Source organism: Acinonyx jubatus, chromosome B2 (assembly GCF_027475565.1).
Source record: "Acinonyx jubatus isolate Ajub_Pintada_27869175 chromosome B2, VMU_Ajub_asm_v1.0, whole genome shotgun sequence".
Classification (NCBI taxonomy): Eukaryota; Metazoa; Chordata; class Mammalia; order Carnivora; family Felidae; genus Acinonyx; species Acinonyx jubatus.
The window spans coordinates 86,060,680-86,084,368 of record NC_069385.1 but is presented as its reverse complement, the minus strand read 5'-3'; the positions used below and the strand labels follow the sequence as shown (position 1 = coordinate 86,084,368).

The following is a 23,689-nucleotide window of genomic DNA, read 5'->3' as shown; positions in this document are numbered from 1 at the left end:
TGTCAGCAACTCCAGCGAGGAAGGAAGACATGGAAGCCTGGCCCAGGTAGAAGGGCCCTTACCATGGTGGAATATAGGCTGATGGAAAATAATTTCTCAGGGGCTTAAGAATATGGAGTATCTCTACTTGGTTTGAAGTAGTTTTCTAAGAAATGCACACAGTTTATGGTGTTTTATTGGAAAAACTAAAGTAAACTTAGGTCTTAAAAATTTTTTTTTTCTGGCACTGTGTGAAAAGTGGCTGAAAGGGGCACCAGTGCATTCGCATACTGTGACACACTCCTGTGCTTAGATCTGGTCTCCACAGAAAAACATTGGTGTTCCTGGAAGGGTAGCTGATTCCATCATAAGCAATGCAAAATTCAAAATGAGCAAACAACATCTTATTATTGCTGTAAAGCAAGGAACGTTTTCAAGGATGATGGGGGTAGTGCTAAAGAATAAGGGGCAACTTCACGAAACTCCTTTTAGCCAAGTTGTAACAGTTTGGTCAGAATTAAAGAAGTCAGTGTTTTTTTAGATATCCTTCAAAATTCAAGAAAAGTTGATATAAAAGCCATGATAACTCTAATAGTAAGGAAAGGAAAATATAGTGGTGTGTGTTTATTGATTTTAATAAGGGAAGGAACACTTATTATGAGTATCTAGGTGTGCTATTAAATTTCTCTTTATAATAGTATGGATACACACTTCTTCATAGTAAAAACATTTTTTTAAATTTTATTTTAATTCCAGTAGAGTGAACATACTGTATTATAACACGTATAGTGTTATATTCATTTCAGGTGTACAATATAGTGATTCAACAATTCTATACATTACTCACTGTTCATTGTGGTAAGTGTACTCTTAATCCCCTTCACCTATTTCACCTATCCCCCCACCACCTCCCCTCTGGTAACTATCTGTGTATTCTCTATAGTTAAGAATCTGTTTTTGTTTGTTTCTCTCTCTCTCTGTCTGTCTCTCTCTCTGTCTCTCTCTTTTTCCTCCTTGTTCATTTGTCATGTTTCTTAAATTCCACATATGAGTGAAATCTTATGGTATTTGCTTTTCTCTGACTGGCTTATTTCACATAGCATTATATTCTCTAGATTCATCCATGTTGTTGCAAATGGCAAGATTTCGTTCTTTTTTATGACTGAGTGATATCCAAGTGTGTGTTGTATGTGTGTGTGTGTGTGTGTGTGTGTCTTCTTTATTCATTCATCAACAAAAGGACACGAGCTGCTTCCATAATTTGGCTATTGTAAATAATGCTAAAATAAATGTAGGAATGTATATATCCTTTCAAATTAGTGTTTTCGTATTCTTTGGGTAAATACCCAGTAGTATGATTACTACTAGGCTAGTTCTATTTTTAAATTTTGAGGAACTCTCCATAGTGTCTTCCACAGTGGCTGCACCAGTTTGCATTCCTACCAACTGTGGATGAGGGTTCCTATTTTTCCACATTCTTGCCAATATTTGTTGTTTCTTGTGTTTTTGATTTTAGCTATTCTGACAGGTATGAGGTGACATCTCATTGTGGTTTTGATTTTCATTTCCCTGATGATAAGTGATATTGAGCATTTTTTCATGTGTATGTTGGGCATCTGTACGTCTTCTTTGGAAAAATGTCTGTTCATGTCTTCTGCCCATTTTTAATTATATTACTTGGGATTTTGGGGGGTATTGAATTGTGTAAGTTCTTTTTATATTTTGCTATTTGTAATATCTTATCAGATATGCCATTTGTAAATATCTTCTCCCATTCAGTAGGATGTTTTTTAGTTTTGTTGGTTGTTTCCTTAGCTGTACAGAAGCTTTTTATTTTGATATAGTACTAATAGTTTATCTTTGCTTTTGTTTTCTTGCCTCAGGAGACCTATCTAGAAATAATTTGTTACAGCCAATGTCAGAGAAATTACTGCCTATGCTCTCTTCTAGGAGTTTTATGGTTTCAGGTCTTACATTTAGGTCCTTAATCCATTTTGAGTTTATTTTTGTGTATGATGTAAGAAAGTGGTACAGCTTCATTTTTTTTAATATTTATTTATTCTTGGGAGAGTGCAAGCTGGGGAGGGACAGAAAGGGGGAACAGAGGATCCGAAATGGCTCTGTGCTGACAGGCTGATAGCACAGCAGTGAACCCGATGTGAGGCTCCAACTCACAAACTACAAGATCATGACCTAGGCCAAAGTCGGACACTCAATTGATGAGTCACCCAAGTGCCCCTGCCCAGTTTCATTCTTTTGCATGTAGCTGTCCAGTATTCCCAACACCATTTGTTGAAGAGACTCTTTCTCATTGCATATTCCTGCCTCATTTGTCAAAGATTAATTGAGCCACTTCTCTTTTATGATTCCCTGCTCATCAAGCCAACTTCAGAATATGATTTAGTCTGCTATCATGTTTACTTCCAGAAGACTGCCTCAGCCAAAAACTTCCAAGAATCTAGTAGTCTGGCCTACTTGGTAGTCACAGTTTTTTTATGATAAATGTGCTGTTATTCCAGTTTCATGCTTGAGTCTTTTAGAGCCATCCTACTGTCAGTACAATCTAGAGAGATCTGTAAATTCTTAGTGGTCCACACTTGTATAGCAGAGTATCTCCCCAAAGCCTGCCACTTATGAAGCCCTCTGCATGGACAATTAGTCACTTCTGGGTGACTGTTTTTCTTTACTCAAGTATTTTTCTTTACTCAAATTACATACACATTTAAAATTAGGATTCACCTAAGCATTTTGGGGAGTTTAGCAACTACATTGCTTTAATTCCAGTAAACTAGATTTAGAGACATTGATTGTGCTCTACAGTGTGAAAATCTGAGAAAGGTGGATTTTTTCAAAGACATTTATTGTATCAAAAAGAACATTTTGGATTGTAATTGTATTAAAATCCTAAGAAAATCTACTACTTATTGAAAACTTACAGTGTAGTGGGAGAGAGCCAAAGTATAACAGACTCTTAAAAACTGAGAACAAACTGAGGGTTGATGGGGGGGTGGGAGGGAGGGGATGGTGGGTGATGGGTATTGAAGAGGGCATCTTTTGGGATGAGCACTGGGTGTTGTATGGAAACCAATTTGACAATAAATTTCATATATTAAAAAACAAAAAGAAAACTTACAATGTAACAGGCACTGAATTAGACATTTTGCATTGAGTAGTCTAACTTAGCCATCAATACCATCCTTCAAAGCACTATTACTTTAGCTGGGCAGACAAAGAACCTAGGATCATGGAGGGTCTATACCCCAGTGCCTGCACATGGTTCATAAACAGTGAAACACTCGTGAAGACAGGTTTTCCCACTGCCTTATTCCACATTTTTGTTGCTGTTTCCATTTGGTTGCTTTTTTGGTGGAGGAGAGGTTGTTTCATTTAGTCTTGCTTTGCTTTGACTCTTTTTCACTATTATGTGATGATGGATCTCGTTTTCTTGTAACTTTTTATTTGATCACTTGTGTTCTTTATTGATCTACTCTTTGCCCTCAACTGGACTTCCAGGCACTGGGCGTGGGAAGGACACTGGAAATAGCAATTCTCAACATACGCTCTGCACAGCAATGGGCTTATAAGTAGGCACCCTAAAAATGGCTCCTTGACCAAATAAAGTCTTGACAAAATGGCTCCTTGACAAAATAAAGTCTTACAGTAAAGATAATATTTCCAATTGCGTTTAATATAGTAGTTTCCAAAACTCTTTGACCAGATAGCCATTTTATTGGAAAATAACTTTAATACTGAGACAAGTTCTAAGGGGCGAATTTTGGGAATAAGGCAATGGAGATTAGGAACAAGAAAGTCATTTGTCTCCCTTCTCAGAGGGTTCAAGATAGAGAAGTTGAAGGTTTTCTCATGAAAATAAGTTTATTAAAATAGTGAAGAAACAGAAAGAATTTTCCCATTACTCTATTCAAGCTGCTGAAAATCTTTGCAATCCAAGGCAGAAAAGTGAGTAATGATGCTTTGTTTGTCAGGATGACAGATCAAGCATTAAATTTAGAATTTGAATTGAAAAGCTGCTTATGTAGAATACCGGGCAGCCTCAGAAATGAACCTTGAAATTCTGTCATGCAGACTGGTCCTGCGGCACAGTGACAGGGCCTTGGCTGAGCACTAGCTTTTGCCTCTTCACCTCTCACCCCAGTCCAAACTATATGTATTGCCATAAGAACCACGTTTCCATGTTCAGAAATGTAAGAACCAAGAAATAAATGAAAACATGAAAGGGTGGTGAGCCTCACCTCGTTGTTGCACATCTTCAGGAAGAGCTTGAAATGATTTTTTTACAAAGGAAGCCGCCATCTTACACCACTTCTCACCAACCCCGACCAACAATGTTAGAAATTACAACAGTGAGCTGAGGTCCCACCCCATAATTCCACCTCAGATCTGAGACATTGCTGTGAACACCAGGTGGTGACTGATGACCACAAACCCAACTTTGCTGCTGATAATCTTCATTCCCAGTGTTGCAATTAAATTATTGAGTGAATGGTTTCATTAATTTAACTTAATGATTAATATAGTTATTATCTAAGAGGATTTTTTGTGCTTTGAAAGGAATACTCACCATCATTTTTATTTAATGTCCAACATATTAAACTTACACCCAATTACCAAAACTATGAAAATTAAATTTTGTTAAACAGTTAAACATTGATTAAAGTCTTAATTAAAGTCTCTCAAATGATGTGAACATAATTATATATTTACTATGATTAATTCTTTTGAATATTTTTACACTCCAAAAACAACAAAATGTGCACAAAACCAATGAGTGTAAAATTTACTTTTATACTTACCACTGATTTTGTAAGAATTAAGACCCTGGGTTTATTATTTCTCAGTATTTCTCCATCATTTTATATTTTTCTCATTATTATTTATATACCTTCTTTTATTACATATTTTTGAAACCTAACCTACTTTCCCTTCCTTCAATTAATGCCTCAGATTAGTTGAGATTCCAGGACTTGGGTAACCAGCCAAATAATTTGTGGTGGAGGTTGAAGAATCTGCCTCTCCAAAGTGAGTTGCATGTGAACTAGTAGTCATCTGTCTGAGCTTTTTTCTTGTTTTGCTTGTTTTTATACTTAAACTTGATTTTTTAGGTGACTAAGACTTTATTTTTTTATTATTTTTTTTAATATGAAATTTATTGTCAAATTGGTTTCCATACAACACCCAGTGCTCATCCCAAAATGTGCCCTCCTCAATACCCATCACCCACCCTCCCCTCCCTCCCATCCCCCATCAACCCTCATTTTGTTCTCAGTTTTTAAGAGTCTCTTATGTTTTGGCTCCCTCCCTCTCTAACCTCTTTTTTTTTTCTTCCCCTCTCCCATGGACTTCTGTTAAGTTTCTCAGGATCCACATAAGAGTGAAAACATATGGTATCTGTCTTTCTCTGTATGGCTTATTTCACTTAGCATAACACTCTCCAGTTCCATCCATGTTGCTACGGGAGGCCATATTTCATTCTTTCTCAATGCCACGTAGTATTCCATTGTGTATATAAACCACAATTTCTTTATCCATTCATCAGTTGATGGACATTTAGGCTCTTTCCATAATTTGGCTATTGTTGAGAGTGCTGCTATTGGGGTACAAGTGCCCCTATGCATCAGCACTCCTGTATCCCTTGGGTAAATTCCTAGCAGTGCTATTGCTGGGTCATTGGGTAGGTCTATCTTTATTTTTTGAGGAAGGTCCACACTGTTTTCCAGAGTGGCTGTACCAGTTTGTATTCCCACCAACAGTGCAAGAGGGTTGCCGTTTCTCCACATCCTCTCCAGCATCTATAGTCTCCTGATTTGTTCATTTTAGCCACTCTGACTGGCATGAGGTGATATCTGAGTGTGGTTTTGATTTGTATTTCCCTGATGAGGAGCGACATTGAGCATCTTTTCATGTGCCTGTTGGCCATCTGGATGTCTTCTTTAGAGAAGTGTCTATTCATGTTTTCTGCCCGTTTCTACACTGGATTATTTGTTTTTCAGGTGTGGAGTTTGGTGAGTTCTTTATAGATTTTGGATACTAGCCCTTTGTCCGATATGTCATTTGAAAATATCTTTTCCTATTCCATTGGTTGCCTTTTAGTTTTGTTGATTGTTTCCTTTGCTGTGCAGAGCTTTTTATCTTCATGAAGTCCCAATAGTTCATTTTTGCTTTTAATTCCCTTGCCTTTGGAGGTGTGTCAAGTAAGAAATTGCTGCGGCTGAGGTCAGAGAGATTTTTTCCTGCTTTCTCCTCTAGGGTTTTGATGGTTTCCTGTCTCACATTCAGGCCCTTTATCCATTTTGAGTTTGTTTTTGTCAATGGTGTAAGAAAGTGGTCTAGTTTCATCCTTCTACATGTTGCTGTCTGGTTCTCCCAGCACCATTTGTTAAAGAGACTGTCTTTTTTCCATTGGATATTCTTTCCTGCTTTGTCAAAGATGAGTTGGCCATATGTTTGTGGGTCTAGTTCTGGGGTTTCTATTCTATTCCATTGGTCTATGTATCTGTTTTTGTGCCAATACCATGCTGTCTTGATGATTACAGCTTTGTAGTAGAGGCTGAGGTCTGGGATTGTGATGCCTCCTGCTTTGGTCTTCTTCAAAATTACTTTGACTATTCGGACCTTTTGTGGTTCCATACAAATGTTAGGATTGCTTGTTCTAGCTTTGAGAAGAATGCTGGTGCAATTTTGATTGGGATTGCATTGAATGTGTAGATAGCTTTGGGTAGTATTGACATTTTAACAATATTTATTCTTCCAATCCATGAGCACGGAATGTTTTTCCATTTCTTTATATCTTCTTTAATTTCCTTCATAAGCTCTCTACAGTTTTTAGCATACAGATCTTTTACATCTTTGGTTAGGTTTATTCCTAGGAATATTATGATTCTTGGTGCAATTGTGAATGGGATCAGTTTCTTTATTTGTTTTTCTGTTGCTTCATTATTAGTGTATAAGAATGCAACCGATTTCTGTACATTGATTTTGTATCCTGCAACTTTGCTGAATTCATGTATCAGTTCTAGCAGACTTTTGGTGGAGTCAGTCGGATTTTCCATGTATAATATCATGTCATCTGCAAAAAGTGAAAGCTTGACTTCATCTTTGCCAATTTTGATGCCTTTGATTTCCTTTTGTTGTCTGATTGCTGATGCTAGCACTTCCAACACTATGTTAAACAACAGTGGTGGGAGTGGACATCCCTGTCGTGTTCCTGATCTCAGGGAAAAAGCGCTCAGTTTTTCCCCATTGAGGATGATATTAGCTGTGGGCTTTTCATAAACGGCTTTTATGATGCTTAAGTATGTTCCTTCTATCCTGACTTTCTCGAAGGTTTTTTATTAAGAAAGCATGCTGAATTTTGTCAAATGCTTTTTCTGCATCGGTTGACAGTATAATATGGTTCTTATCTTTTCTTTTATTAATGTGATGTATCACATTGATTGATTTGCGAATGTTGAACCAGCTCTGCAGCCCAGGAATGAATCCCACTTGATCATGGTGAATAATTCTTTTTATATGCTGTTGAATTCAATTTGCTAGTATGTTATTGAGAATTTTTGCATCCATATTCATCAGGGATATTGGCCTGTAGTTCTCTTTTTTTGTTGGGTCTCTGTCTGGTTTAGGAATCAAAGTAATGCTGGCTTCATAGAATGAGTCTGGAAGTTTTCCTTCCCTTTCTATTTTTTGGAATAGTTTGAGAAGGATAGGTATTATTTCTGCTTTAAATGTCGGGTAGAATTCCCCTAGGAAGCCATCTGGTCCTGGACTCTTATTTGTTGGGAGATTTTTGATAACTGATTCAATTTCTTTGCTGGTTATGGGTCTGTTCAAGCTTTGTATTTCTTCCTGTTTGAGTTCTGGGAGTGTGTGGGTGTTTAGGAATTTGTCCATTTCTTCCAGGTTGTCCAGTTTGTTGGCATATAATTTTTCATAGTATTCCCTGATAATTGCTTGTATTTCTGAGGGATTTGTTGTAATAATTCCATTTTCATTCATGATTTTATCTATTTGGGTCATCTCCCTTTTCTTTTTGAGAAGCCTGGCTAGAGGTTTATCAATTTTGTTTATTTTTTCAAAAAGCCAACTCTTGGTTACATTGATCTGCTCTACCGTTTTTTTAGATTCTATATTGTTTATTTCTGCTCTCATCTTTATTATTTCTCTTCTTCTGTTAGGTTTGGGGTGTCTTTGCTCTTCTACTTCTATTTCTTTTAGGTGTGCTGTTAGATTTTGTACTGGGGATTTTTCTTGTTTCTTGAGATAGGCCTGATGGCAATGTATTTTCCTCTCAGGACTGCCTTCGCTACATCCCAGAGCATTTGGATTATTGTATTTTCATTTTCATTTGTTTCCATATATTTTTTAATTTCTTCTCTAATTGCCTGGTTGACCCATTCATTCTTTAGCAAGGTGTTCTTTAACCTCCATGCTTTTGGAGGTTTTCCAGACTTTTTCCTGTGGTTGATTTCAAGCTTCATAGCATTGTGGTCTGAAAGTGTGCATGGTATGATCTTAATTTTTTATACTTATGAAGGGCTGTTTTGTGACCCAGTATGTGATCTGTCTTGGAGAATGTTCTGTGTGCACTCGAGAAGAAAGGATATTCTGTTGCTTTGGGATGCAGAGTTCTAAATATATCTGTCAAGTCCATCTGATCCAATGTATCATTCAGGGCCGTTGTTTCTTTATTGATTCTGTGTCTAGATGATCTATCCATTGTTGTAAGGGGAGTATTAAAGTCCCCTGCAATTACCACATTCTTATCAATAAGGTTGCTTATGTTTGTGATGAATTGTGTTATATATTTGAGGGCTTCCGTATTTGGTGCATAGACATTTATAATTGTTAGGTCTTCCTGATATATAGACCCTGTAATTATTATATAATGCCGTTCTTCATCTCTTGTTACAGCCTTTAATTTAAAGTCTAGTTTGTCTGATATAAGTATGGCTACTGCAGCTTTCTTTTGACTTCCAGTAGCATGATAGATAGTTCTCCATCCCCTCACTTTCAATCTGAAGGTGTCCTCAGGTCTAAAATGAGTCTCTTGTAGACAGCAAATAGATAGGTCTTGTTTTTTTATCCATTCTGATACCCTATGTCTTTTGGTTGGAGCATTTAGTCCATTTACATTCAGTGTTATTATAGAAAGATACGGGTTTAGAGTCATTGTGATGTCTGTAGGTTTCATGCTTGTAGTGATGTCTCTGGTACTTTGTCTCAGATGATCCTCCTTAGGATCTCTTGTAGGGCAGGTTTAGTGGTGATGAATTCCTTCAGTTTTTGTTTGTTTGGGAAGACCTTTCTCTCTCCTTCTATTGTGAATGACAGACTTGCTGGATAAAGGATTCTTGGCTGCATATTTTTTCTGTTCATCACATTGAAGATTTCCTGCCATTCCTTTCTGGCCTGCCAAGTTTCAGTAGAGAGATCCATCACAAGTCTTATTGGTCTCCCTTTATATGTTAGAGCACGTTCATCCCTAGCTGCTTTCAGAATTTTCTCTTTATCCTTGTATTTTGCCAGTTTGACTATGGTATGTCGTGCAGAAGATCGATTCAAGTTATGTCTGAAGGGAGTTCCCTGTGCCTCTTGGATTTCAATGCCTTTTTCCTTCCCCAGATCAGGGAAGTTCTCAGCTATGATTTCTTCCAGTACACCTTCAGCACCTTTCCATCTCTCTTCCTCCTCTGTAATCCCAATTATGCATATATTATTGTGTTTAATTGTGTCACTTAGTTCTCTAATTCTCCCCTCTCTCTTTTTTTATCTCTCTTTTTTTTTATCTCTCTTTTTCTCAGCTTCCTCTTTTTCCATAATTATCTTCTAATTCACCTATTCTCTCCTCTGCCTCTTCAATCCAAGCTGTGGTCGCCTCCATTTTATTTTGCAGCTCATATATAGCATTTTTTAGCTCCTCCTGACTGTTTCTTTGTTCCTTGATCGCTGTAGTAATAGATTCTCTGCTGTCCTCTATACTTTTTTCAAGCCCAGTGATTAATTTTATGACTATTACTTTAAATTCATTTTATGTTACATTGCTTAAATCATTTTTGATCAGTTTGTTAACTGTCACTACTTCCTGGAGTTTCTTTTGAGGAGAATTCTTCCGTTTCGTCATTTTGGATAGTCCGTGGAGTGGCGTGGAACTGCAGGGCTCTTCCTCTGTGCTGTCTGGGGTAACTTGCATTGGTGGGTGCGGCCGCAGTCAGACCTGATGTCTGGGGCCACAGTCAGACCGCTGGGGCCACAGTCAGACTGGTGTGTACCTTATCTTCCCCTCTCCCAGGGGCAGGACTCACTGTGGAGTGGTGTGGCCTCTGTGTGGGCTCCTTGCACACTGCCAGGCTTGTGGTGCTGCTTTGATGGGATCTGGCATATTAGCCGGGTTGGATCTGCAAGGTGGTTGGGGGTGGGAGGGGCAGACTCAGCTTGCTTTGCCTTCGGTGGTCCGCTTCTGGAGGGGCCCTGTGGCACTGGGAGGGAGGCAGACCTGTTGGAGGAATGGATCCACAGAAGCACATCGTTGGGTGTTTGCATGGTGCAAGCAAGTTCCGTGATGGGAACTGGTTCCCTTTGGGATTTTGGCTGGAGGATGGGCGAGGGACATTGTGCTGGTGAGTGCCTTTGTTCCCTGCCAAACTGAGCTCTGTCCTGTGGGGCTCAACAACTCTCCCTCCCGTTGTCCTCTAGCCCTCCCGCTCTCGGAGCAGAGCTTTTGATTTATAACATTCCAGATGTTAAGTCCCTCTGGCTGTCAGAACACACTCTGTCAGGCCCCTCCGTTTTTGCAAGCCAGACTCAGGGGCTCTGCCTTGCCGGGTGGGCTGGCTGTCGCTCCACTGCCCCGGCTCCCTCCCACCAGTCTGTGTAGCACGCACCGCCTCTCTGCCCTTCCTACCCTCTTCCGTGGGCTTCTCGTCTACGCTTGGCTCCAGAAAATCCATTTTGCTAGTCTTCTGGTGGTTTTCTGGGTTATTTAGGCAGATGTGGGTGGAATCTAAGTGGTCAGCAGGACGTGGTGAGCCCAGCATCCTTCTCTGCCGCCATCTTCCTTCTCTCTCTAGGTGACTAAGACATTAAAAAAAATATTTTTTCATGTTTATTTACTTTTGAGAGGGAGAGACTGAGAGAGAGAGCAGGGGGAGGGGCCTAGAGAGGGAGACACAGAATCTGAAACAGGCTCTAGGATCTGTACTGTCAACACAGCCCAACGCCAGGCTGGAACTCATGAACTGCAAGATCATGACTGAAGCTGAAGTTAGAAGCCTGACCGATTGAGCCACCCAGGTGCCCTATGTTACTAAGACTTTTTAAGTTCATGCTTTCACCTACATTTTTTTGTAACCTGGCATCTTGACTCCTTTCTATGTATTTTGAATTCTTGCATGATCAATGCAACTCATCTCATTATAATTTATCTCATCATGCTGTATAGACCTGGTCTGTTAGCATTATCAGAAAATCACATATATATTATGTCATATTATTAGAGGCATCATTGAAGTCTCATCTTCCACAATATAAGGCATAGAGTTTTTCCTATTATTGATTTATATATGTCTTGTTAGTTAATCCATTACCTTAATACCACCAAGGTTTATTCTTGGGTAGTTACATGACAACCCCCCTTCTGATACATGCAAAACTCCATTCTACCTGGTTGTTCAGTATACTCACCAGCACTAGAAATTCTTGGTCCTGTGCCTGAATTTCCCATGTCTATTTGGCTCACTCACTTCCTACTTATACAAAATATAAATGCATACCTAGATAGGCTAGGAAGATGGCAGAGTAAGAGGACACTAAATTAACCTCGTTCCATGGATACAAATAGATAGCATTCATGTCCGCATAAATAATCAGAAAAAGACACAAAGACTTGTAGAACAAATTCCACAACTACAGGTAGAGAAGATGTCACATGGAAGAGGGTAGGAAGGGTAGGTAGGGAGTGGGAGGGAGCTGCAGGCCTGGAGAAGGGCAAGAAACATATTATCACACTGGGGAGCTCCCAGTGTGACTTTGAAGAGATGAGGGGTCGAATATTGTGAATTCTTACAACCAGAGGGACATGTAGCCTGGAATCTGCAGGCTTAACTCTGGGAAAGCCCAGAGGGTAATAGGAAGCTGAGTCCTGCCCTTCAAGAGCACAGCAAACAGCCTACAGAGATAAACTATAGAAGCAGGGGTTTGAAAAAATGCCTCCAGCATATTCGAGGGAGAGCCATTTACTCACTCCCAGCATGCTCAGAGAGAGATTCCTCTAAGGAGCTGGCAGGCACCATTTCCCTCCTGACCCCCAGCATAAACACACAGCCACCTGTGGGAACCAGCACAGTGCAGGCGTTCACTATTGAACTGCTTATACCAAGCCTCATCCCTCTACACACCCAGCATTGACAGATGTGCCATTTCCAGTCATGCTTGCCTCAGTCCCTGCACTGTGGATCCCCTCCTCAGAAGACCTGCATAAACCTTGCCAACATGGCATCTACCCACACACACGTTTTGTGGGGCCTTGGTCCTGGAGGCAGCAGTGGTGCCAGGCACTGCAGAAGCCTGAGGCACACTTTGTTAAAATTGCATGCCCCACATGGCCATGGTCCTGGAGGCAGTGGCAGTGGCAGGTCTCATTTCAGAAGCAGACCAGTGGGCACCTTGTTAAAACCATGTGCCCCACTGTGGCTGGAGACCAAACACTGCCCACAACAGGCAAAGAGAATCTCTGCAGACAACCGGACTGAAGGAAAAAGATGCTGGCACATACAACACGCATAGCAGACATCCCCTGAAACACCAGGTTCTGGGGATCAGGGGACACTGCACAGCAGGGCACTACAAGACCTCTTCTTCATAAAGCCATTACTTTCAAGAGCAGGAGATGTGGTTGACTTTCCTAATACACAGAAATAGATTTTTTTAAAAGTTAGACAAAATGAGGAAAGAGAGGAATATGTCCCAAATGAAAGAACAGGAACCACAAAAAGAGATCTAAGTATCTTGGATATAAATAATGTGGCTGATAGAGAATTTAAAGTTGGGGTGCTTACTGGCTCAGTCAGTTAAGCATCCAACTCTTGATTTTGGCTCAGGTCACAATCTCATGGTTAATCAGATGGAGCCCTACATTAGCCTCTGCGCTAACAGTGCAGAGTCTGCTTGGGATTCTTTCTCTGCCTCTGTCTCTGCCCCTCTGCCACTTGCATGTTCTCTCTCTCTCTCTCTCTCTTTCTCTCTCAAAATAAATTAATAAACACTTAAGAAATAAATTAATGGTCATAAAGGTATTCACTGGACTTGAGAAAAGAATGGAGGACATCAGTGAGATCCTTTAAAAAGAAATAATAAAGAGCCAATCAGGGATAAAGAGCAAAATAATTGAATGTAAAAATACACTAGATGGAATACATAACAGGGTAGAGGAAGCAGAGGAACAAATTAGCAACCTGGAAGACAGAGTAATGGAAAATGATCAAGCTGAGCAGGTGAGAGAAAAAAAATTATGCATAATCAGAATAGATTTAGGAAACTCAACAACTCCATCAAGCATAACAACATTTGGATTATAGCGATCCCAGAAGTGGAAGAGAAAGAAAAGGGTGTAGGAAACTTATTTGAAGTAATAAAAGCTGAAAGCTTCCCAAATCTGGGGAAAGAAGCAGATAACCCAATCCAGAAGGTACAGAAAGCTCTCAACAAAATCAACACAAGGGGGTCCACACCAAAACACATAGTAATTAAAATGGTAAAAAGTAGTGATAAAGAGATAATTTTTAAAGTAGTAAGAGAAAGACAGTTACATACAGGGGAAACCACATAAAACTGTCAGCTGATTTCTCATTAGAAAATTTGCAGGCCAAAAGGTAGTAGCATGATATATTCAAAGTGCAGAAAGGAAAAAATCTGCAGCCAAGAATACTCTGTCCAGCAAGGCTATAATTCAGAATAGAAGGAGAGATAAAGAGTTTCTCAGACAAACAAAAGTTAAAGGAATTCATGACCACTAAACCAGTGCTACAAGAAATGTTAAAGGCAACTCTTTGAGTGAAAAGGAAAGATCATGAGTAAGAGTATGAAAAATAGGAAACATAAAAACAGTAAAAATAAAAATATCTATAAAAATCTGTCAATGGATTCACAAAATAAAAGGATGTAGATGGTGACACCATATACCTAAAATGTGGAGAAGGGAAGAGTAAAGAATGGGTTCAAACTTAAGTGACCATTGATTTAATATAGACTGCTACATGTATAATCTGTTATATATAAACCTAATGATAATCACCAACAAAGGATATGCAATATTCTTTGCAACATATGCAAAGAATAAAGAGAAAGGAATCTAAGTATATCACAAAAGAAAGTCAGCAAATGGTGAAAGAGAGCAAGAGAAGAAAGGATCGGAGAAAAACTACAAATACAATCACAAGTAACAAAATGGCAATAAATGCATAGCTATCAATAATTACTCTGAATATAAATGAATTAAATGTTCCAATCAAAAGACATAGGGTGAGAGAATGGATAAAAAAGTAAGACCCATCTATATACTGCCTACAAGAGACCTATATCAGACCTAAAGACACATGAAGATTGAAAATGAGAGGATGGAGAAAAATTTATCATGCAAACAGATGTCAAAAAAAAAAGCTGAAGTAGCAATATTTATTTTGGACAAAATATACTTTTTTAAAAAAATTTTAAACATTTTTATTTATTTTTGAGAGACAGAAAGAGACAGAGGGTGAGCTTGGGAGGGGCAGAGAGAAAGGGAGATGCAGAATCCAAAGCAGGCTCCAGGCTCTGAACTGTCAGCACAGAGCCCGATGCAGGGCTCAAAACCACAAACCATGAGATCATGACCTGAGCCAAAGTTGGATGTTTAACCAACTGAGCCACCCAGGCATCCCAGGACAAAGTATACTTTAAAACAAGACTGTAACAAGAGACAAGAAGGACACTATATAATAATAAAGGAGACAAAACCCAACAAAAAGATATAACAGTTGTAAACATTTATGCACCCAACATGAAAGCACCCAAATATATAAAGCAGCTAATCACAAACATAAAGGAAGTAATTGATAGTAAAACAATAATAGGAGACTTTAACACCCCACTCACATCAATGGACAGATCATCCAAACAGAAAATGAACAAGGTAACAGTGGCTTTGAGAGATGCACTGGACCAGATGGATCTAACAGATACATTCAGAACATTCCATCCTAAAATACAGGAATACATATTCTGTTCAAGTGCACATAGAACATTTTCCAGAATAGATTACATATTAGGCCGCAAAACAAGTCTCACAAATTCAGAAAGATCAAGTCATACCATGCATTTTTTGACCACACACTATGAAACTAGGAGTCAATTACAAGAAAAAATCTGGAAAGATAAAAAATACATTGAGGTTAAATAACATGCTACTAAGCAATGAATAGGTCAACCAAAAAATCAAAGAGGAAATAAAAATACATACAGAAAAATGAAAATGAAAACACAATGGTCCAAAATGTATGTAATGGAGCAAAAGTGATTCTAAGAGAGTTTACAGCAATATAGGTCTCATTCAAGAAGCAAGAAAAATCTCAAGTAAACAACCTAACCTTAGACTCCTAAAGGAGTTAAAAAGAAAAAAGAACAAACAGAACCCCAAACCAGCAGAACTTTGGAAACCATAAAGATTTGAGCAGAAATAAATGATATAGAAACTAAAAAAATAATAGAATATCAATGAAACCAGAAGCTGGTTCTTTGAAAAGATCAACAAAGTTGATAAATCTCTACCCAGACTCTTTCTTTTCTTTTCCACTTCATTTTTAATTTAAATTCTAGTTAGTTAATATATATGGTAAAATTCATTCAGGTGTAGAATTTAGTGATTCATCACTTACATGTAACACCCAGTGCTCATCACAAGTGCCCCCCTTAATACCTATCACCCATTTAGCCCATCCTCTGCCCACCTCCCTCCATCAACCCTCAGTTCTCTATAGTTAAAAGACTCTTATGGTTTGCTTCCCTCTTTTTTTTTTCCTGTCCTCATAAACCTCTATACAGACTTTTAAAAACAAAGAAAGAGAGGACTCAAAATAAACACAATAACGAATGAAAGAGGAGAAATAACAACTGGCACCACAGAAATATGAACAATTGTAAGAGAATATCATAAGAAAAAGTATATGCCAACAAATTGGAGAAGAAATGGATAAATTCCTAGAAATATACAGCCTCCAAAACTGAATCAGGAAGAAAAAGAAAACTTGAAGAGAGTAATTACCAGCAATGAAATTTAATCAGTAATCAAAAAACTCAAAAAACAGAAGTCCAGGACTAGATAGCTTCACAAGGGAATTCTAACACATGCTGAAAGAAGAGTTAATACTTATTCTTTTCAAACTATTCCAAAAAATAAAGGAGGAAGGAGAGCTTCCAAATTCAATCTATGAGGCCAGCGTTACCCTGATATCAACATCAGATAAAGATACCACAGAAAAAGAGAACTACAGGTCAGTATCTCTAATGAACATAGATGCAAAAATCCTCAGCAAAATATTGGCAAACTGAACCCAACAGCACATTTAAAAAATCATCTACTATGTTTCAGTGGGATTTATTCCCAGGATGCAAGGGTGGTTCAGTATTCACAAATCAATGTGATACATAACATCAATAGGAGGAAGGATAAAAAACATGATCATTTCAATAGATGCGGAAAAAGCACTTGACAAAGTACAACATCCATTCATGATAAAAAAACCCTCAACCAATTTGTTTAGAGGGAACATACCTCAACATAATAAAGGCTAGATATGCAAAACTCATAGCTAACATCATACTCAATGGTGAACAATTGAGAGCTTTTCCCATAAGGTCAAGAACAAGACAAAGATGTCAACTCCCAACACTTTTATTCAACATAGTACTAGAACTCCTAGACACAGCAATCAGACAACAAAAAGAAATAAAATGCATCCAAGTTTGTAAGAAAGAAGCAAAACTTTCACTTGTACAGATGACAAAATAGTATATACAGAAAACCTGAAAGACTCCACCAAAAAATTACTAGGACTGATACATTAATTCAGTAGGATAGCAGGATACAAAATCAATAAACAGAAATTCATTGCATTTCTATACACTAATGATGAAGAATCAGAAAAAGAAATTAAGAAAACAGTCCCATTTATAATTGCACCAAAATAATAAAATACATAAGAAATTTATGCAAAGAGGTGAACAACCTGTATTCTGAAAACCAGAAAACTCTGATGAGAGAAATTGAAAATGATACAAAGAAATTAAAAGACATTCCATGCTCATGGGTTGGAAGAACAAATATTGTTAAAATGTTATACTACCCATAGCAATCTATAAATTTAATGCAATTCCTATCAAAATACCAGCAGCATTTTTCAAATTTTTTAATGTTTATTTATTTTCTTGAGATATAGAGAAAGAGCATGAGCAGGGGCGGGGCAGAGAGAGAGAAAGAGGGAGACACAGAATCCAAAGCAGGCTCCAGGCTCCGAGTTGTGAGCACAGAGCACGACGCGGGGCTGGAACTCACAAACCGTGAGGTCATGACCTGAGCCAAAGTCGGACGTTTAACTGACTGAGCCACCCATGTGCCCCCAACAGCATTTTTCAAAGATCTATAGTAAATAATCCTAAAATTTGTATGGAAGCACAAAAGACCCCAAGTAGCCAAAGCAATTTTGAAGATGAAAAACAAAACTGGAGGCATCACAATTCTAGACTTTAACTTATTTTTTTCAGACTTTAAGTTATAATACAGAGCCGTAGTAATCAAAATGGTATGGTACTGGCAATAAAAATAGATCTATAGATCAATAGAACAGAATATAAAACCCAGAAATAAATTCATGATTATACGGTCAATTAATCTTCAACAAAGATGGTAAGAATATGCAATAGGAGAAGTCTCTTCAACAAATGTTGCTGGGAAAACTGGGCAGCTACATGCAAAAAATAGGAACCTTCATCCACAGTTGGTAGGAATGCAAACTGCTGCAGCCACTATGGAAGACAATATGGAGAGCTCCTCAAAAAATTAAAAATAGAAATAGCCTTCAATCCCAAATAAGTTATTTATCCAAAGAATACAAAAACACTAATTTGAAAGGATGCATGTACCCCTATGTTTATTGCAATATTATTTACAATAACCAAATCATGGAAACAACCTAAGTGTTCATCAATAGATGAACAGATAAAGAAGCAGTATACATATGTATATATGTGTGTGTCTGTATAATATATGTATATGTGTGTGTGTGTGTACATGCAAACACACACACACAGGAATATTTCTTAGCCATAAAAAAGAATCAAATCCTGCCATTTGCAACAACGTGGATGAATCTAGAGAGTATAATGCTAAGTGAAATAAGCCAGTCAGAGAAAGACAAATACCATATGATTTCACTCGTATGTGGAATTTAAGAAACAAAACAAATGAACGGGGGGGGCGGGGAAGACAAACCAAAAAACAGACTCTTAAGTGTAGAGAACAGATGGTTACCAGAGAGAAGGTCAGTGGGGGAATGGTAAAACATGGGTGAAGGGGATCAAGAGTATACTTATCTTCATGAGCCTTGAGTAATATATGGAATTATTAAATGACTATTGTACACTCAAACAAATATAACACTGTATGTTACCTACAGTGGAATTAAGAGAAAGAAAAGAAAAGAAAAGAAAAGAAAAGAAAAGAAAAGAAAAGAAAAGAAAGAGAAAGAAAGAAAGAAAGAGAAAGAAAGAAAGAGAGAGAGAGAGAAAGAGAAAGAAAGAAAGAAAGAAAGAAAGAAAGAAAGAAAGAAAGGAAGGAAATGGCTTGTAATGGCCACTTGTTTGATGTGTACCATGTACAAGATGCTTTGCAAACGGTATCTCACTTAATAGTTTCATAACCATCCTGCTTAGAAGATACCATTTGAGCCCCATTTTATGAAAGAGGATACTGAGAAATAAATTACCAAAGGAGACATGACCAGTAGGGGATGGTGCCAGGGTTTGCATTCAGTTGTTCAGGCCAAAAGCCTTGCAGTGTTCTTGACAGCTATCCTTCTCACACTCCACACCCAGTCTTTCAATGAATCTTATTTGTTCCACCTTCAAAATATATCCAAAGTATGATTTCTTACCACCTTCATTGCTACCAACCCCAGACCCTGCCACCATCATCTCACACTTGAAGTGTTCCAGTTGTCTTTACAGTGGCCTACAGTGATCTCCTTTTGACTTTCTCTCTTTTTACTTCCCCTTGTCTTCACTTAACTCCTGCTATACTGGCTTCCTTGGAATTCCTTAGATGTGCCAGGAATGTTTCTATCTTCAGGCAATTGCTCTCACTGTTCCCTTTGCATGGCATGTTTCCCCAACCACCGTCCACCCCCACGCCCAGATATCCACTTGGAAAATCCCTCATCACCTTCAATTCATTGCTCAAATATCCCTTCTCAGTGAGGATTCCCTGACTAGCAAATTAATATCACACCCTATCCTTCCTCCAGAGCCCCCTCAATTCCTTATATCTTGTTTTATGTTTTCTTTTTCATAGCAGTTATTTGGTTTCTAACAACACTATACAATTTACTTATTTACTGTGTTTAATGACTATTGCCCTGTCTGTGACATTGTGCAGGGATCTTTGTTGTCTTGTTCATTGACATACCATAAGTGTCTAGAACTACTGGGGACACAGGAGGTACTAAGTAAATATTTGTATAATGAATGGTTTATCTGACTGTGAAGCCCATGGTCCTTCCACTGTGTGAACATCATCTCAACAATTGAAAATGCAATAGGTCAGATTATCTATTCAAGGATACCCATTACCCAGAAACCTCTTAAATATATAATGCTAAAGTTTTCCTTCCTAGTTTTGCTTCCATAGCTGATCATTTCCTTTCTGACATATTTTTCCTTTATATAGAGAAAAATCTTTTAATATGTAACGGCCAGTGCTGGCATACCAGGAGCTAGTATTAAGGTGATTTTGTATATCTCTGTTTTCTGTTGAGAGTGATTTTAGAATCCCAGTTTTTAAGGAGAGGAATGCATTTCATGGTATCCTATAAACTACCAATATCTTAGTGCCCATAAATCATTGAAATGTACCAAATTCCCAATATTGTACTCAAGCTAAAGTTTGCTGACACTGAGAAATACCATTACATTTCTTTGTCAAAACTTTTGTCTAGGTTTTCAGTATCATAAATATAGCTATTATGCGTATTGATGACTGCTTTGTTTCTAGGGTCATTTCTTTTCTTTGCACATTTTGAAGAGATGAGAAAACTACTAAAACTACTTATTGCTTTAAGCTATAAGAAAGTGGTTGTCTTCTCTAATCAGCCAGTGGCTCATTCAAGCAAAGAGGCAGGGACAAGGGAAGAAGAGGATTTTCCTCCTCCATGTTAAAAGCACTGAAGATCCAACTGATTTGCTCTAGGAAACTACAAGAAGGAGCAGTCGGAAGTTCAAGTAATCTCAACATAGCTAGCAGAAGTTATTCTTCAATTATGTTTTTATTTTTTCTACAGTCTGCTTTGGGGATCAGAGAGGCAAATGTCAGAAAAGCTATTAGGAAATAGTGACAAATATTTAGGTAATTGCTGTAAAATATTTGACACTTCTTTTTTCCTGCCCTATATTCCTTCTTTTGGACAAGAGCATGAAGATGTCAACCATGTTGTCCTTCTTTTCCCACATGTGGTAGACGGATGACATGAGCTCATTAGAGTATTTTCTCCTCCTAGACACAGAGATGGGTCCAATTGTGGGTATATAATTCTAGTGAAGATAGCATCTATTTGGAAATAGGGGTGTGGCCTTTTCTCTGGAATGCTACTTATAAGGAGGATATATTATTGGAGGTATAGGTGGCCACCCTCTCTGATGAAAGCAGTGTTCCCATTTCGCAAATGCCCTACAACCTAGTTAACAGATTTTACTAGCAAATGGAGAGTCATTCCATAAAATCTGTTTGCCACTTTGCTACTTACTAGTTGTATTATGTGAACAAATATGTAACCTTTCTGAGACTTAGTTTCCTTATATGTAAGTGAAAATTATGATATCTACCTGTAATAATCCCAAAGGCTAATAATATAATAAGACAATATGTATGAACTGCCTCGTCCAGAGTAGACACTCATTAAATGGTAGCTATTTTTATATTATCACTATCACATTACTTTTCCCTTCTATTTTTAGAATCTGGAAGAATGATGTAAAAAGGTGTCCTCATTCAGTCTTTAAGAATAGCAAAGAAAAATAGGACATTGCTAAGTAAGCAGAAAAATCTGTGTCTCTGTTTCATGCCTACATTAGCAATAATGTGAAATAGCTACAAAATTAAGCCTCTTTTATGGTAACTCCATGTTATCTATCTTTCTACCAATGATTTCCTATATTCTTCTGTTTTAAAGATTTTATCTGAATGATAAAACCAGTGAGGTGTATCAGCAGAAGTTATAACGTCCTAAGGGAGAGAATGTTCTTTACTCACATGCAGATTCAGCATGCCTTTTCTATAACAGAGCAACCAAGCTTTACTGGGTTAGCTGCACATTTGACTGCAGATACTGCCCCTGAAGCTAGATTTTTACCCACCATGATAATGGCATCTATTTCTGTTGCACCATTGCCATTCAAATATATATATATTTGCACACATAATCAACGGCCTAAAATTCTAAGTATGCAAAGTATGCAGCCAGGAAGGGTGGGAGGATGCTGAAGGAAGATTAAGATGGAAACATGGCATGACTCTGTTTTATCAGCTTTTCTTAGGCAAAGCTCTTTGGGGGTGGTTTTTTTTTCTTCCAGTGACTGATTAAATGTTCATGCCTATGGCAATGGGGATCCTTAAAAATAACTGGATATTGTAAAGTACACAGTTTTTCATAACCATGCAGCATAATCTTGAATTAATCTTTTATTTTTCTCATAATAGGTATCAGTACAAAAATAATGTCTTACATCAGCACAGTGCTCAAGGCTTTACAAAGTGATTTCATGTGCATTATCTCATTTTATCCTCCTAACAAAATAGTAATGGAGGTAGAGTTTGGATGCACCTCCCATTCTGTGTTAGGATTGTACAGTTTGAGGCTTAACGTGATTACATTGCCAAAGGACACAAAACTAGTAAGTGACATATCTGGGATAGATTTTGGGGCCTAAGTGCAGTGCCATTTGGGCTACACCAGATTTCAAGGGTTGTTTTATTTGTCCAATGCTCATTTGTCTATCTTATTTGTTTTAAAGTTTTGAATTAGAATATCCTCTTTGTATTAAGAAAGTCTTATTTCTCGGATGAATGCAAGAGAACTCCTTTGCTTCCATCCAAGTGAAGGAAGAGAATCAATTTACTTTCCCACCAGATCTGGCTCCTATAAGATACTGGTTTGCCTCATCATCTTTTAATAAGCAGAGAGTGGCTATTTGCGAAGTATCAATAGCTGGCTTATAGCACATTCACTCTACTCCCTTACCAAGTACAGTCCTCATTTAAATTATACATCATAGGGGCAAGAGACTGCACAGCAAATCTAGCACATTCTTGAGGTGTGTGTTTTAGAGCATTTGTGAATTAGAAAATCCTATGAAAGTTTTCCTGCCCTAAATTATTTAAGACTGATAAAATGGGTGAGAGAGAATATGTGTCACATATGCATTATTTCTTTATTAATCTTTTCTTCTTTCTTCTCCTACTGGATAGTGATAAGAACTGGATGAAAAGATACTGTGCTGAACTGGAATGTCTAAAAAAAATTGTCTGAACTAAGGGTGCTGGATTGAAAACAGGAGAAGTACTAATACTTTTTTTAACCAGGTTCTTTTTTTCAGTAAAGGGTCTTCCATTTTGATATCCACCTAATTTCTCCAGCCACAGAATATTATAAGCTGCTCCCCAAGAGTAAATCCAGCCTTTTATTCCAAGACCAAACAGTCCAAAAAGACTACAAACTCACTTTAAACAAGTGAAGGAGTTCCAGTCCATCTCAATTCACTTGAATGTGCTTACTCCAGCTCTGTTATTGTTAACCTGGTTCATGTGGAAATCACAAGTCCTAAAAAAAGAAATGAAAATGCAAGAGATGTGTGAGACTCAGTGAGAAGAGCTAACATTTGCATGATTTAAATTTCAGAAAGGGGGAAGAGAGAGGATGAGGCAGAAGGAATATCTACAGATACAACAACAGTGAATTCTCCAAAGGAAGCACTACCAAATTCAGACAAATTCATGTTATATTAAAATGGCTAAACATTAAAGACAGAGTTGAGAAGAATAAAGGATTAGGGAACCACAGATAAACAGAACTGGTTTCTATTAAGGAACACTCACAGTTCTTAGAGTTGTGGGCCTGAGAGCATATCCTAGGCAGGACTGCATAATTATTATGGACTGTGTGCCTCTGTTCCTCTCTTTTTGGAATCCAAGTGTCTGGTTGAAGTTATCCTTTCCCTATCACACCAATGTATGTTGCATGTGTGGGCGAAAATAACAACCGTTTAGTTCCCGAATCCTTTGTTTAAGAGGAACTGCTCCCAAAGAGGGGCACTTGAGAAATTTCACCTGTGAAGCCTCATTTGCATCAAAACCTCATAGATCCTGGACTTTGAGCCTTACACAGTAATTGGATGATAC

The 23,689-nt window shown here is 37.9% G+C and overlaps 1 long non-coding RNA gene across 1 annotated transcript in view; it reads right to left on the bottom strand.

Moving 5' to 3' along the window:
- Nucleotides 1-9,784: 9,784 nt before the first annotated feature.
- The window catches only part of LOC128315602 (uncharacterized), a 38,037-nt gene continuing 24,132 nt past the window's right edge, over nt 9,785-23,689 (bottom strand). The window contains exon 3 of the long non-coding RNA XR_008298530.1: nt 9,785-23,111. This is a non-coding gene — a long non-coding RNA (uncharacterized LOC128315602). The remainder of the gene's footprint in view (nt 23,112-23,689) is intronic.